General features: G+C 40.0%; 1 non-coding gene across 1 annotated transcript; it reads left to right on the top strand.

Annotated features, from left to right (window-relative positions):
* Positions 1 to 5,110: 5,110 nt before the first annotated feature.
* LOC112700423 (small nucleolar RNA R71) lies at positions 5,111 to 5,214 on the top strand. The gene has a single exon (XR_003153332.1). It is a non-coding gene; the product is annotated as a small nucleolar RNA R71 (small nucleolar RNA).
* The last annotated feature ends 9,002 nt before the right edge of the window (positions 5,215 to 14,216 follow it).

Raw genomic sequence — 14,216 nt, 5'->3', positions numbered from 1 at the left:
CTTGGAAGACCCTTCCTAGCCACAGCAGAAGCTGTGATTGATGTTAGCAGAGGAGAATTAGTCCTTCAATTGAATGGGGACTACCTTGTGTTTAAAGCTCAAGGACCTTCCTCTGCAACCATGGAGAGGAAGCATGAAAAGCTTCTCTCAGTACAGAGTCAAAAAGAGCCCCCACAGTCAAACTCTAAGTTTGGTGTTGGGAGGCCACAACCAAACTCTAAGTTTGGTGTTGAGAAGCCCCCTCATTCAAACTCTAAGTTTGGTGTTGGGAGGCCCTCATCATGCTCTGAATATCTGTGAGGCTCCATGAGAACCCACTGTCAAGCTAATGACACTAAAGAAGCGCTTGTTGGGAGGCAACCCAATTTTTATATATCTAATTTTAATTTTATTTTATTGTTATTTTATGTTTTTATTAGGTTCATGATCATGTGGAGTCACGAAAAAAATACTAAAATTAAAAACAGAATCAAAAATAGCAGAAGAAAAATCACACCCTGGAGGAAGGACTTACTAGCGTTTAAACGTCAGTAAGGTGCATCTGGCTGGCGTTCAACGCCAGAACAGAGCATGTTTCTGGCGCTGAACGCCAGAAACAAGCAACATCCTAGTGTTTGAACGCCAGGAATATGCCTTGAGGAAAGTTGGCGCTGAACGCCAGTAACAAGCATGGAACTGGCGTTCAACGCTAGAAACATGCTACACATGGGCGTTGAATGCCCAGAGTGTGCATCACTTCGGCGTTTAAATGCCAGAATAGTGTGCAAAGGCATTTTACATGCCTAATTGGTGCAGGGATGTAAATCCTTGACACCTCAGGATCTGTGGACCCCACAGGATCCCCACCTAACATATTCTCCCCTCTTCTCAACATTCATTCTCTCTTTCCAATAAACACACTTCCCCAAAAACCCTTCACCAATCACCTCAACCTCTCTTTCCAATTACCCCATTCACTACTCATATCCATCCACTCTTCCCCATAAACCCCACCCACCTTTAAAATTCAAAAATCTTTCCCACCCAAACCCACCCTAAATAACCGAAACTACACCCACTCCCCTCCCTATATATACCCTTCCATTCTACTTCATTTTCACACACTACAAATCCCCTCTTCGACACCTTAGCCGAAACACCTTCCCTCACTCTCCTCGATATTTTCTTCTTCTTCTTCTCTTCTTTCTTCTCTTGCTCGAGGGTGAGCAATATTTTAAGTTTGGTGTGGTCAACGCATAATCTTTTTGTTTTTCCATTACCATCAATGGCACCTAAGGTAGGAGAATCCTCTAGAAAAGGAAAAAAGAAGACAAAAGCTTCCACCTCCGAGTCATGGGAGATGGAAAGATTCATCTCCAAAAGCCATCAAGACCACTTCTATGATGTTGTGGCAAAGAAAAAGGTGATCCCTGAGGTCCCTTTCAAACTCAAGAAAAATGAGTATCCGGAGATCCGACATGAAATCCGAAGAAGAGGTTGGGAAGTCCTAACCAACCCCATGCAACAAGTCGGAATCTTAATGGTTCAAGAGTTCTATGCCAATGCATGGATCACTAGGAAGCATGATCAAAGTGTGAATCCGAGTCCAAAGAATTATCTCACAATGGTTCGGGGGAAATACTTAGATTTTAGTCCGAAAAATGTGAGGTTGGCATTCCACTTGCCCATGATGCAAGGAGATGAACGCCTCTACACTAGAAGGGTCAACTTTAATCAAAGGTTGGACGAAGTCCTTATGGACATATGTGTGGAAGGAGCTCAATAGAAAAGAGACTCCAAAGGCAAGCCGGTTCAACTAAGAAGACTGGACCTCAAGCTTGTGGCTAGAGGGTGGTTAGAGTTCATTCAATGCTCCATCATCCCCACTAGCAACCGATCTGAAGTTACTGTGGATCGGGCCATCATGATTCATAGCATCATGATTGGAGAGGAAGTAGAAGTTCATGAAGTCATCTCCCATGAATTCTACAAAATAGCCGAAAAGTCCTCCACCATGGCAAGGCTAGCTTTTCCTCATCTTATTTGCCATCTATGTTACTCAGCTGGAGTTATCATAGAAGGAGACATCCTCATTGAAGAGGATAAGCCTATCACTAAGAAGAGGATGGAGCAAGCAAGAGAGACCCTCCACGGATCTCAAGAGATGCATGAGGAAGCTCATCATCAAGAAATCCCTGAGATGCCTCAAGGGATGCACTTTCCTCCCAACAACTATTGGGAACAACTCAACACTTTCCTAGAAGATTTGAGCTACAATGTGGAACAATTAAGGGTGGAACATCATGAGCACTCCATCATTCTCCATGAACTAAGAGAAGATCAAAGAGCAATGAGGGAGGAGCAACAAAGGCAAGGAAGGGACATAGAAGAGCTTAAGGACATTGTTGGTCCTTCAAGAAGAAGACGCCACTAAGGTGGATTCATTCCTTGTTCTTACTTTTCTGCTGTTCAGTTTTTATATTATATGTTTATCTATGTTTTGTGTCTCTACTTCATGATCATTAATGTTTAGTAACTATGTCTTAAAGTTATGAATAATTCCATTAATCCTTCACCTCTCTTAAATGAAAAATGTTTTTAATTCAAAAGAACAAAGAAGTACATGAATTCCGAATTTATCCTTGAATTTAGTTTAATTATATTGATGTGGTGACAATACTTTTTGTTTTCTGAATGAATGCTTAAACAGTGCATATTTTTGATCTTGTTGTTTATGAATGTTAAAACTGTTGGCTCTTGAAAGAATGATGAACAAAGAGAAATGTTATTGATAATCTGAAAAATCATGAAATTGATTCTTGAAGCAAGAAAAAGTAGTGAAAAACAAAAGCTTGCAAAAAAAATAGAAAGAAAAAGAAAAAGCAAGCAGAAAAAGCCAATAACCCTTAAAACCAAAAGGCAAGGGTAAAAAGGATCCAAGGCTTTGAGCATCAATGGATAGGAGGGCCCAAGGAAATAAAATCCAGGCCTAAGCAGCTAAACCAAGCTGTCCCTAACCATGTGCTTGTGTCATGAAGGCCCAAGTGAAAAGCTTGAGACCGAGTGGTTAAAGTCGTGATCCAAAGCAAAAGAGTGTGCTTAAGAGCCCTGGACACCTCTAACTGGGGACTCTAGCAAAGCTGAGTCACAATCTGAAAAGGTTCACCCAGTCATGTGTCTGTGGCATTTATGTATCCGGTGGTAATACTGTAAAACAAAGTGCTTAGGGCCACGGCCAAGACTCATAAGTAGCTGTGTTCAAGAATCAACATACTTAACTAGGAGAGTCAATAACACCATCCGAAATTCTAAGTTCCTAGAGAAGCCAATCATTCTGAACTTCAAAGGAAAAAGTTAGATGCTAAAACTGTTCAGAAGCAAAAAGCTATAAGTCTCGCTCATCTAATTAGAATTAATATTCATTGATATTTTGGAATTTATAGTATATTCTCTTCTTTTTATCCTATTTGATTTTCAGTTGCTTGGGGACAAGCAACAATTTAAGTTTGGTGTTGTGATGAGCGGATAATTTATACGCTTTTTGGCATTGTTTTTAGGTAGTTTTTAGTAAGTTCAAGCTACTTTTAGGGATATTTTCATTAGTTTTTATGTTAAATTCACATTTCTGGACTTTACTATGAGTTTGTGTGTTTTTCTGTGATTTTAGGTAATTTCTGGCTGAAATTGAGGGACTTGAGCAAAACTCTGATAGGAGGCTGATAAAGGACTGCTGATGCTGTTAGAATCTGACCTCCCTGCACTCGAAATAGATTTTCTGGAGCTACAAATTTCCAAATCTTAGGAGACTATTGATCATGTTTTAGGGGCTGGCCATTCGGCCATGCCTGAACCTTTCACTTATGTATTTTCAACGGTGGAGTTTCTACACACCATAGATTAAGGGTGTAGAGCTCTGTTGTACCTCAAGTTTCAATGCAATTACTATTATTTTCTATCCAATTCCAATTATTCCTATTCTAAGATATTCGTTGCACTTCAACTTGATGAATGTGATGATTCGTGACACTCATCATCATTCTCACCTATGAACGCGCGTGATTGACAACCACTTCCATTCTACCTTAGACCGGGCGCATATCTCTTGGGTTCCTTAATCAGAATCTTCATGGTATAAGCTAGAATTGATGGCGGCATTCATGGGAATCCGGAAGGTCTAACCTTGTCAGTGGTATTCCGAGTAGGAATCCGAAATTGAATGACTGTGACGAGCTTCAAACTCCTGAAGGCTGGGCGTTAGTGACAGACGCAAAAGAATCAAGGGATTCTATTCCAACCTGATTGAGAACCGACAGATGATTAGCCGTGCTGTGACAGAGCATTTGGACCTTTTTCACTAAGAGGATGGGATGTATCCATTGACAACGGTGATGCCCTACATACAGCTTGCCATGGAAAGGAGTAAGAAGGATTGGATGAAGCAGTAGGAAAGCAAAGATTCAGGAGGAGCACAGCATCTCCATACACCTATCTGAAATTCCCATCATGGAAATACATGAGTAACTTTATCCTTATTTTATGTTTATTTACTATTATTTGATTTTCCAAATTCCTTAATTTATTTAAATCCGCCTGACTGAGATTTACAAGATGACCATAGCTTGCTTCATACCAACAATCTCTGTGGGATCGACCCTTACTCACGTAAGGTTTACTACTTGGATGACCCAGTACACTTGCTGGTTAGTTGAACGGAGTTGTGACCACACATAGTAAAGAGCTATTATCTCGAATTAAATTTCATACAAATACAAAGAGTATGAATCACAATTTCGTCCACCAAGCATCCTTAGTAATGCCTGGTGCAGCTTGCATTCCAAACAGACTTTGAGAAATCATATTGACTTGCTGAGTCAATATTTTGTTCTGAGCCAATATGGCATTCAGAGTATCAATCTCAAGAACTCCTTTCTTCTGATTCGTCCCATTGTTCATAGGATTCCTTTCAGAAGTGTACATGAATTGGTTATTTGCAACCATTTCAATGAGTTCTTGAGCTTCTGCAGGCGTCTTCTTCAGATGAAGAGATCCTCCAGCAGAGCTATCCAATGACATCTTGGATAGTTCAGACAGACCATCATAGAAGATAGCTATGATGCTCCACTCAGAAAGCATGTCAGAATGACACTTTCTGATCAATTGTTTGTATCTTTCCCAAGCTTCATAGAGGGATTCACCTTCCTTCTGTTTGAAGGTTTGGACTTCCACTCTAAGCTTACTTAATTTTTGAGGTGGAAAGAACTTTGCCAAGAAGGCATTGACTAGCTTTTCCCAAGAGTTCAGGCTTTCTTTAGGTTGTGAGTCCAAACACATTCTAGCTCTGTCTCTTACAGCAAAAGGGAATAGCATAAGTCTGTAGACCTCAGGGTCAACCCCATTAGTCTTGACAGTGTCACAGATTTGCAAGAATTCAGCTAAAAATTTATGAGGATCTTCCAATGGAAGTCCATGGAACTTGCAATTCTGTTGCATTAGAGAAACTAATTGAGGCTTAAGCTAAAAGTTGTTTGCTCCAATGGCAGGGATAGAGATGCTTCTCCCATAGAAGTCGGGAGTAGGTGCAGTAAAGTCACCCAGCACCTTCCTTGCATTGTTGGCATTATTGTTGTTTTCGGCTGCCATGTCTTCTTCTTGTTTGAAGATTTCTGTTAAGTCCTCTACAGAGAGTAGTGCTTTAGCTTCTCTTAGCTTTCGCTTCAAGGTCCTTTCAGGTTCAGGGTCAGCCTCAACAAGAATGCTTTTGTCTTTGCTCCTGCTCATATGAAAGAGAAGAGAACAAGAAAATATGAAATCCTCTATGTCACAGTATAGAGATTCCTTGAGGTGTCAAAGGAAAAGAATAATAGAAGGAGAAGGTAGAAGAATTCGAACTTATCAAGAGAGATTGAGTTTGAATTGTTGATAGTGGAGGAGTGTTAGTCCTTAAATAGAAGGATGTGAGAAGAGGGGAAGAATTTTCGAAAATAAAGTAAAAGATTTTGAAACAATTAAAAGAAATTTTGAAAATTTGATTGATGATTTTCGAAAACTAAGATTGAGAAAGAAATAAAGTGATTTTTGAAAAAAGATTTTGAAATTAGAAATCAAAAAGATATGATTGAAAACTATTTTGAAAAAGATGTGATTAACAAGATATGATTGAAAAACAAATTAAAAAGATTTGATTTTTAAAATTAATGACTTGGCTAACAAGAAATTTGAAAGACATGATTCAGACATTAAACCTTTCTCAACAGAAAAGGCAACATACTTGAAATGTTGAATCAAATCATTAATTGTTAGCAAGTATTTTTGAAAAATGGAAAGAAATTAATTTTGAAAATATATGATTGAAAAGATATGATTTGAAAAAGATTTATTTTGAAAAATTATGAAAACTTAAAAAAAATTTTGCATTAAAAACAAAATCTTCCCTCTTGTGCCATCCTGGCGTTAAACGCCCAAAATGGTATCCATTCTGGCGTTTAACGCCCAAAATGCTACCCTTTTGGGCGTTAAACGCCCAGCCAGGGTACCTGGCTGGCATTTAAATGCCAGTTTTCCTTCTTCACTGGGCGTTTTGAACGCCTAGCTTTTTCTGTGTAATTCCTCTGCTGCATGTTCTGAATCTTCAATTCTCTATATTATTGACTTGAGAAGACACAAATTAAAAATTTTTTTGAATTTTTAATGATGAGGAATAATCAAGATGCAACTAAAATCAAATAAACAATGCATGCAAGACACCAAACTTAGAAGTTTGTATACTATTGACACTAACAAATTGAGAATGCATATGAGAAACAACAAAACACTCAAGACAAGAGAATTTAAAGATCAGAGCAAGGAAATTATCAAGAATATCTTGAAGATCAATGAAGAACATAATGCATGTAATTTTCGAAAATTAGAAGAATAAAGACATGCAATTGACACCAAACTTAAAATTAGACACTAGACTCAAACAAGAAACATAAAATATTTTTTTGATTTTAAGATTTTATAATTTTTTTATGCTTTTTCGAAAATTATATGGAAAAGAAAATAAAGAGATTCAAAATTTTTAATAAGAATTCCAGGAATTATGCAATCTTAGTCTAAAGCTTTAGTCTAAAAAGATTAGACATGGCTAGCCAAGCTTCGGCAGGACATTACATTCAAGAGCTAAATTGATGAAAATCAATCAGCTTTGGTGATGATAAGAACATCACCTTGAAACTCTAGAATTCATTCTTAAAAATTCTGAAGAAAAATACCTAATCTAAGCAACAAGATGAACCGTCAGTTGTCCAAACTCAAACAATCCCCGGCAACGGCGCCAAAAACTTGGTGCACGAAATTGTGATCATCAATGGCGCCCTCAACATGGTACGCTCAATTGAAATCTCAACTCTTTATCACAACTTCGCACAACTAACCAGCAAGTGCACTGGGTCGTCCAAGTAATAAACCTTACGTGAGTAAGGGTCGATCCCACGGAGATTGTTGGTATGAAGCAAGCTATGGTCATCTTGTAAATCTCAGTCAGGCAGATTCAAATGGTTATGTAGGATTGATAATTAAAAGATGAATAAAACATAAAATAAAGATAGAGATACTTATGTAATTCATTGGTGAGAATTTCAGATAAGCGTATGGAGATGCTTTGTCCCTTCCGTCTCTGCTTTCCTACTGTCTTCATCCAATCCTTCTTACTCCTTTCCATGCCAAGCTGTATGTTGGGCATCACCGTTGTCAATGGCTACAGTCCCGTCCTCTCAGTGAAAATGTTCAACGCGCTCTGTCATAGCACGGCTATTCATCTGTCGGTTCTTGATCATGTCGGAATGGAATCCAGTGATTCTTTTACGTCTGTTACTAACGCCCCACAATCACGGGTTTGAAGCTCGTCACAGTCATTCAATCCCTGAATCCTACTCAGAATACCACAGACAAGGTTTAGACCTTCCAGATTCTCAAGAATGGCCACCAATGGATTCTAGCTTATACCACGAATATTCTGATTAAGGAATCCAAGAGATACACATTCAAGCCTTGTTTGCATGTAGAACGGAAGTGGTTGTCAAGCACATGTTCATAAGTGAGAATGATGATGAGCGTCACATAATCATCACATTCATCAAGTTCTTGAGTGCAAATGAATATCTTAGAACAAGAATAAGCTGAATTGAATAGAAGAACAATAGTAATTGCATTAATACTCGAGGTACAGCAGAGCTCCACACCTTAATCATGGTGTGTAGAAACTCCACCGTTGAAAATACATAAGAACAAGGTCTAGGCATGGCCGTGAGGCCAGCCCCATGATCTAAGATAGCATAAGACTACTCGAAGATAGCTACCAAGATGGTCTAAGGACTAAACGTCCAAAGATGATCCTAAGATCTAAATTGATCCAAAGATGATAATACAATAGCAAAAAGGTCCTATTTATAGAGAACTAGTAGCTTAGGGTTTACAAAAATGAGTAAATGACATAAAAATCCATTTCCAGGCCCACTTGGTGTGTGTTTGGGCTGAGCATTGAAGCTTCTATGTGTAGAGACTTTTCTTGGAGTTAAACGCCAGCTTTTGTGCCAGTTTGGGCGTTTGACTCCCATTTTTGTGCCAGTTCCGGCGTTTAACGCCGGGCAGTCTTGAGCTGATTTGGGACACCGGTTTGGGCCATCAAATCTCGGACAAAGTATAAACTATTATATATTGCTGGAAAGCCCAAGATGTCTACTTTTCAACGCAATTGAGAGCGCGCCAATTGGGTTTCTGTAGCTCCAGAAAATTTACTTCGAGTGCAGGGAGGTCAGAATCCAACAGCATCTGCAGTCCTTTTCAGCATCTGAATCAGATTTTTGCTCAGGTCCCTCAATTTCAGCCAGAAAATACCTGAATTCACAGAAAAACACACAAACTCATAGTAAAGTTCAGAAAAGTAAATTTTAAATAAAAACTAATAAAAATATAATAAAAACTAACTAAAACATACTAAAAACATACTAAAAATAATGCCAAAAAGCCTATAAATTATCCGCTCATCAGTATGCAACATCCAATAAGGTTCCACGCTCCAATATAAAGTGCAAGGATTGGTATCAAGTTAGATTGAATGGGTCTCGAAAGCTATTTGGTTACTGTAGTGAGAATTCAGATTACTTATCACCCGGCTGAAAAAATGCAGATCATGACAAAAGCGGGTGTAAAAGTAAAGTTTGAGATCCTGGAATCTATTCTGACATTCAACACTCCGAGAGCCTTGAAACTTGTTTGAAACTGCTCAAGGGCTTTACGTGCCTTGTTTGGGACCCTGGAGGCTGTTGGCATTCCAGACATTGGTGGATATTTCTGGACAAATTCAAGCACAAGCCACCATAACAGGAAGCTCATCAAATGTCCAACTTAAGGACTTTATCTAAAAGTGCTAAGTGGGAGACAACCCACCACGGTATGATCGTTCATTTTTCAGTTTAGTCTATTTTTGAATTTTGATTGAACCTGGAATTGTGCATAACATTTATTTCATTCTGCATACTGCATAAAAATAAAAAACCCCATGCGAGAGCGCAGGCCACGCGTGGGCGTGAAATGAAAATCGGCGTAAAGATCCAACGCCCAGAAAATTGGGCTAGAATCGTGCGGCTAGTGTGCATTTAGCACAAAACGGCCCACGCGTTCACGTCCTTGAGGCGAACGCATCAATTGCACAACACTCATCCCACGCGAAAGCATGAGCGACGCATCTGCATCGCGTGGATATTATGGCCCCCTAAATGGAAATAGAGAGTTGCACTGAAACGACGTTGGAATTGTGCATCACTCATCTTTTACCCAAAATACGTGATCATGTCAATCACACTACCGCCTCAAACCCCTTTCATCCTAATCACGCGATCGCGTGCCCCACGCGTTCGCGTCGAGTCAAAATCACTTAACCCACCTACGCGAAACCCTACCCCTTCACGTCACCCCTCCCCCTCTGTACTCCCCTCCTCTCTTCCCTTCTTCTCCTTCCCCCTCTACTGCCTGCCTCTACCGAACCACTCAGAACCGCCACCACCACCCAGACCGAGCCACCACCCTCGCCCCCTTCTTCTCTTCTCCTCTCCTTCCATCCTTCACCATACACCAACCCCACAAACACAATCCTCTGCCACTGCCCCTGATGACAAGTCATCATATACCCATTTTTCAAGCTAATTTCACTTATTTTATTAGTTTTTATGCACTTTCTTGCATCCTAAGTAAGTGATTTGGAATGAAAATGCATAACTTCTTTAGATCAAACAACTACCATTAATTTGATGCTAACTCATGAGGTTTAAGCTAAATTTAATTGAATTTTAATTGATTTATAAGCCTTATGAATTTAGTGATACTTTGAGTGGTTATTTTGGTTGATTCTAGGTGAAGAAAATAAGAAAAGAGAAAGCGTGGCCTAAGAAAGTGTGGCCAAAGGAGAAAAAGGCGTGGCGCATAAAGGAGAGAGCGAGCATTGCCCTCCACAAGGGCACACTGCCCTCTAGGAGGGCAACATAAGGAAACAAGGCTTGAAAGGCAAACTCTGCCCTGCCCACGACAAGGGCAGAGCACAAAATTGTGCCTTGGATCAAAGAAGAGCAAAACCTTGCCCTGCCCTCCACAAGGGCAGTATCGGGCCTTCATGGAAAATAAATCAAAGGAAAAAGCCTACCAATGCTAGCCACAAGAGTCGAACACGGAACAACGAGGAAGCAAGGAACTAGGCCTCATTATGGTGCCAAGAAAGCCAAGGAAAATGGGTAGCGTGTGCATCCACCAAGTTTCGAACTTGGAACTTCACTTTTGGAAACACTGCCCTGCCCTCCGCGAGGGCAGGGCAGCATTTTGTGGTGCACAGCCAGCGCACCATTCTGGCGCACCAAGGGAAGGCTCGGCAGCACCAGCAGCACGCACAGGCACCACTCGGCAGCACCAGCAGCACGCACAGGCACCAATCTGGTGCACCAAAAAGTTCTGCCCTGCCCTCCGCGAGGACAGGGCAGCATCCTGCAGCATCACACACCAAGCACGCAAGCACCAACACGCACCATTTTCTGTCCTGCCCTCCACAAGGGCAGGGTAGCCTCCTGGAAGCAATTTTTCATGGGCTTAAAAATTGGATTAAAAATCCAATTTAACTCATTTCTTCACCAAATCAAAAGCCCATCCAAATCCCAAGATCCAAGAATAGAAAGTGTATAAATAGGAGATAGTTTAATGTAATTAGGACCTTTAACTTTTTACTTGACTTTGGAATTTTGCACTTTCTTTTGAGCTTTGAATTTTTGCAACTTTTCTTTGAGAGACTTGACCGAGATTTCAGAGAATTGGGGAGGAGAATTGATCTCTCTTCTTCCTTGTTCTTTCTTGGGCATTTTTACTTTTCTTGTTTGAGTTTTGGGTGTGAAGAATTGAGGAAATTCTGTCTCAATCTCCATTCAAAATCTCTTTAATTACTTTTCTGCACAATTGAGTTTAATTGCAATTTCCTTTACTGTTTCTTCTTCAATTTCTTGTTAATTGCTTTGTGGACTTGGATCTGGGAAGGCAATTGAGATCTAGACTTAGCTATCTAGTCTATTGAGTCCTGAGATCCCAATTTCCTTTCGGTCCTTCTGTGAACCTTTGCTGCACTTAATTTCTTTACTGTTTGAGTCCTAATTGCTTCTAATTCAATTTCTGCTCTATTAACTGTGGCAATTCAATTTCTCTTTGCTTAGATTCTGCAATCCCAGTCCTCGAATCCCTTTTACATTCAAGCAATTTACATTCCTTGCCATTTAAGTTACTACAATTTACATTTCTTGCACTTTAAGTTTCAGTCATTTACTTTCTTGTTCTTTAAGATTCAGCAAGTTTATTTTCCTGTTCTTTAATTTACTGCAATTCTCCCTTCTCCCTTTATTTTCCAAGCAATTTAGCTTCTGTTAACTACAACCCACTCAACCAAAACTTGATTCGTTTGACTAAATCAACCACTAAACTAAAATTGCTCAATCCTTCAATCCCTGTGGGATCGACCTCACTCATGTGAGTTATTATTACTTGATGCGACCCGGTACACTTGCCGGTGAGTTTTGTGTTGGATCGTTTTCCACACATCAAGTTTTTGGCGCCGTTGCCGGGGATTGAAATAGATTGACAATGATTAAGTGAAGTGGAGATCTAGATCAAGCATTTTTTTTCTTTTCTGTTATTTTAATTTTGACTAACACACTAACTGTTTGAATTTTTGCTTAAACTAACTAAAACTTCATTCTAGCTACAGACTGAAGTTTCATAGTTTTCTGGATTTGTGTGTTTATTGTTGTGTGTTTGTATGTCAGGTACAGGAAGATCTTCCCCTGTCCTCTCTGAAATTGACCAAAGAACTCTTCGGAGAATAAGAAGAGCTGAAAGAGGGAATTCCAAGAAATGGAAGGAGATCTCAATCAACCAGGAGGAGGGGCCAACAATAACCAACAACAACGAAGAGTCCTGGCTTCATATACATTTGCAAATGCTAGACACTGTGGAAGTAGCATTCTTCCTCCTAATGTCAATGCAAACAATTTTGAACTAAAGCCACAACTCATCACTTTGGTTCAAAACAACTGTTCTTTTGGAGGAGGGCCTTTGGAGGACCCAAATCAACATTTATCTACCTTCTTGAGAATCTGTGACACTGTGAAAACCAATGGTGTGCCTTCTGACAGCTACAAGTTGTTGCTCTTTCCATTTCCTCTCAGAGATAAAGCCACTCAATGGCTAGAGACCTTTCCAAAAGAAAGCATCAACACTTGGGATGACTTGGTAAGCAAGTTTCTTGCCAAATTTTATCCCCCTCAAAGAATCCTAAGATTGAAGACTGAGGTGCAGACATTCACTCAAATGGAGGCTGAAAACTTATATGAAGCATGGGAAAGATATAAGGCACTCTTGAGGAAATGTCCACCAGAGATGTTCACTGAGTGGGACAAGTTGCAGAACTTCTATGAGGGGCTCACTCTTAAGGCTCAAGAAGCACTTGATCATTCAGCTGGAGGCTCTTTGCAACTCATGAAAACTACAGAGGAAGCTCAAAACCTCATTGATATGGTGGCCAATAACCAATATTTTTTTGCTCATCAAAGACAACGCCAACCATCACAAAGAAGAGGAGTAATGGAGTTGGAAGGAGTGGATTCAATTCTAGCTCAGAACAAGATAATGCAGCAGCAGATTCAACAACAGTTTGAGCAAATGGCCAAAAGGATTGATGGCTTGCAAGTTGCATCAGTGAGTGCCACAAGCCAACCACCAACTACTTGGGTGCAAAGTGAAGAAACTCAAGAGGAGCAACAGCAAGAGTAAGTCCAGTACATGCACAACCAAAATCCTGGAACAAATGAAGTCTATGGTGATACCTACAATCCATCTTGGAAGAACCATCCCAACCTCAGATGGGGAGACAACCACAATCAAAACCAACAGCCATGGCAAAGGAACTCAACACAAAACAATTGGAAAAACACAAACAACAACCAGCCAAACACTAACCAAAATACATACAGAAAACCACAAAATAATTACCCCAACTCTAACCATTATCCACCCAATAACCACCCAACAAATCAAAACACCTATCATCATCCATCAACACCCCAAAACCAACCAATCTCACAAGATTCCCAGAGGATCACCAATCTAGAGATGCTCATGGAGAAAATGATGAAGAACCAAGAATTAACAACAAAGAACCAAGAAGCGTCCATGAAGAACTTAGAGAGACAGATTGGGCAAATCTCCAAACAGATTTCTGTTGAAAAACCATCAAGCTCATTGCCAAGTGACACCATTCCCAACCCAAAGGAAGAATGCAAGGTCGTGCAACTAAGAAGTGGAAAAATGTTAGTGGATGGTAACCAAGGAGCAACCAAGAATAATGACAATGAGCCAACAAAAAATGATGAAGCTATCAATAAGGACATGATAAGCAAGAATTTCCCAGAAAAACTCACAGAGGAAAACAACGAACCACAGAATCTAAAGAAAGGAAAGCAGATCATGGAAGAACCAAATCTAGAACAACATCAAGTGGAGAAGAGCTCAACACCACCACTACCGTATCCACAGAGATTCCACAAAGAGACAAAGGATCAGCATTTCCACAAATTTCTTGAGACTTTCAAGAAGCTGGAAATCAACGTATCTTTAGCTGAGGCATTGGAGCAAATGCCTCTGTATGCCAAGTTCTTGAAGGAGCTCATCAA

This window comes from Arachis hypogaea, chromosome 6, assembly GCF_003086295.3.
Source record: "Arachis hypogaea cultivar Tifrunner chromosome 6, arahy.Tifrunner.gnm2.J5K5, whole genome shotgun sequence".
NCBI classification, from domain to species: Eukaryota; Viridiplantae; Streptophyta; class Magnoliopsida; order Fabales; family Fabaceae; genus Arachis; species Arachis hypogaea.
This window is presented reverse-complemented; position numbering and strand designations above follow the sequence as displayed.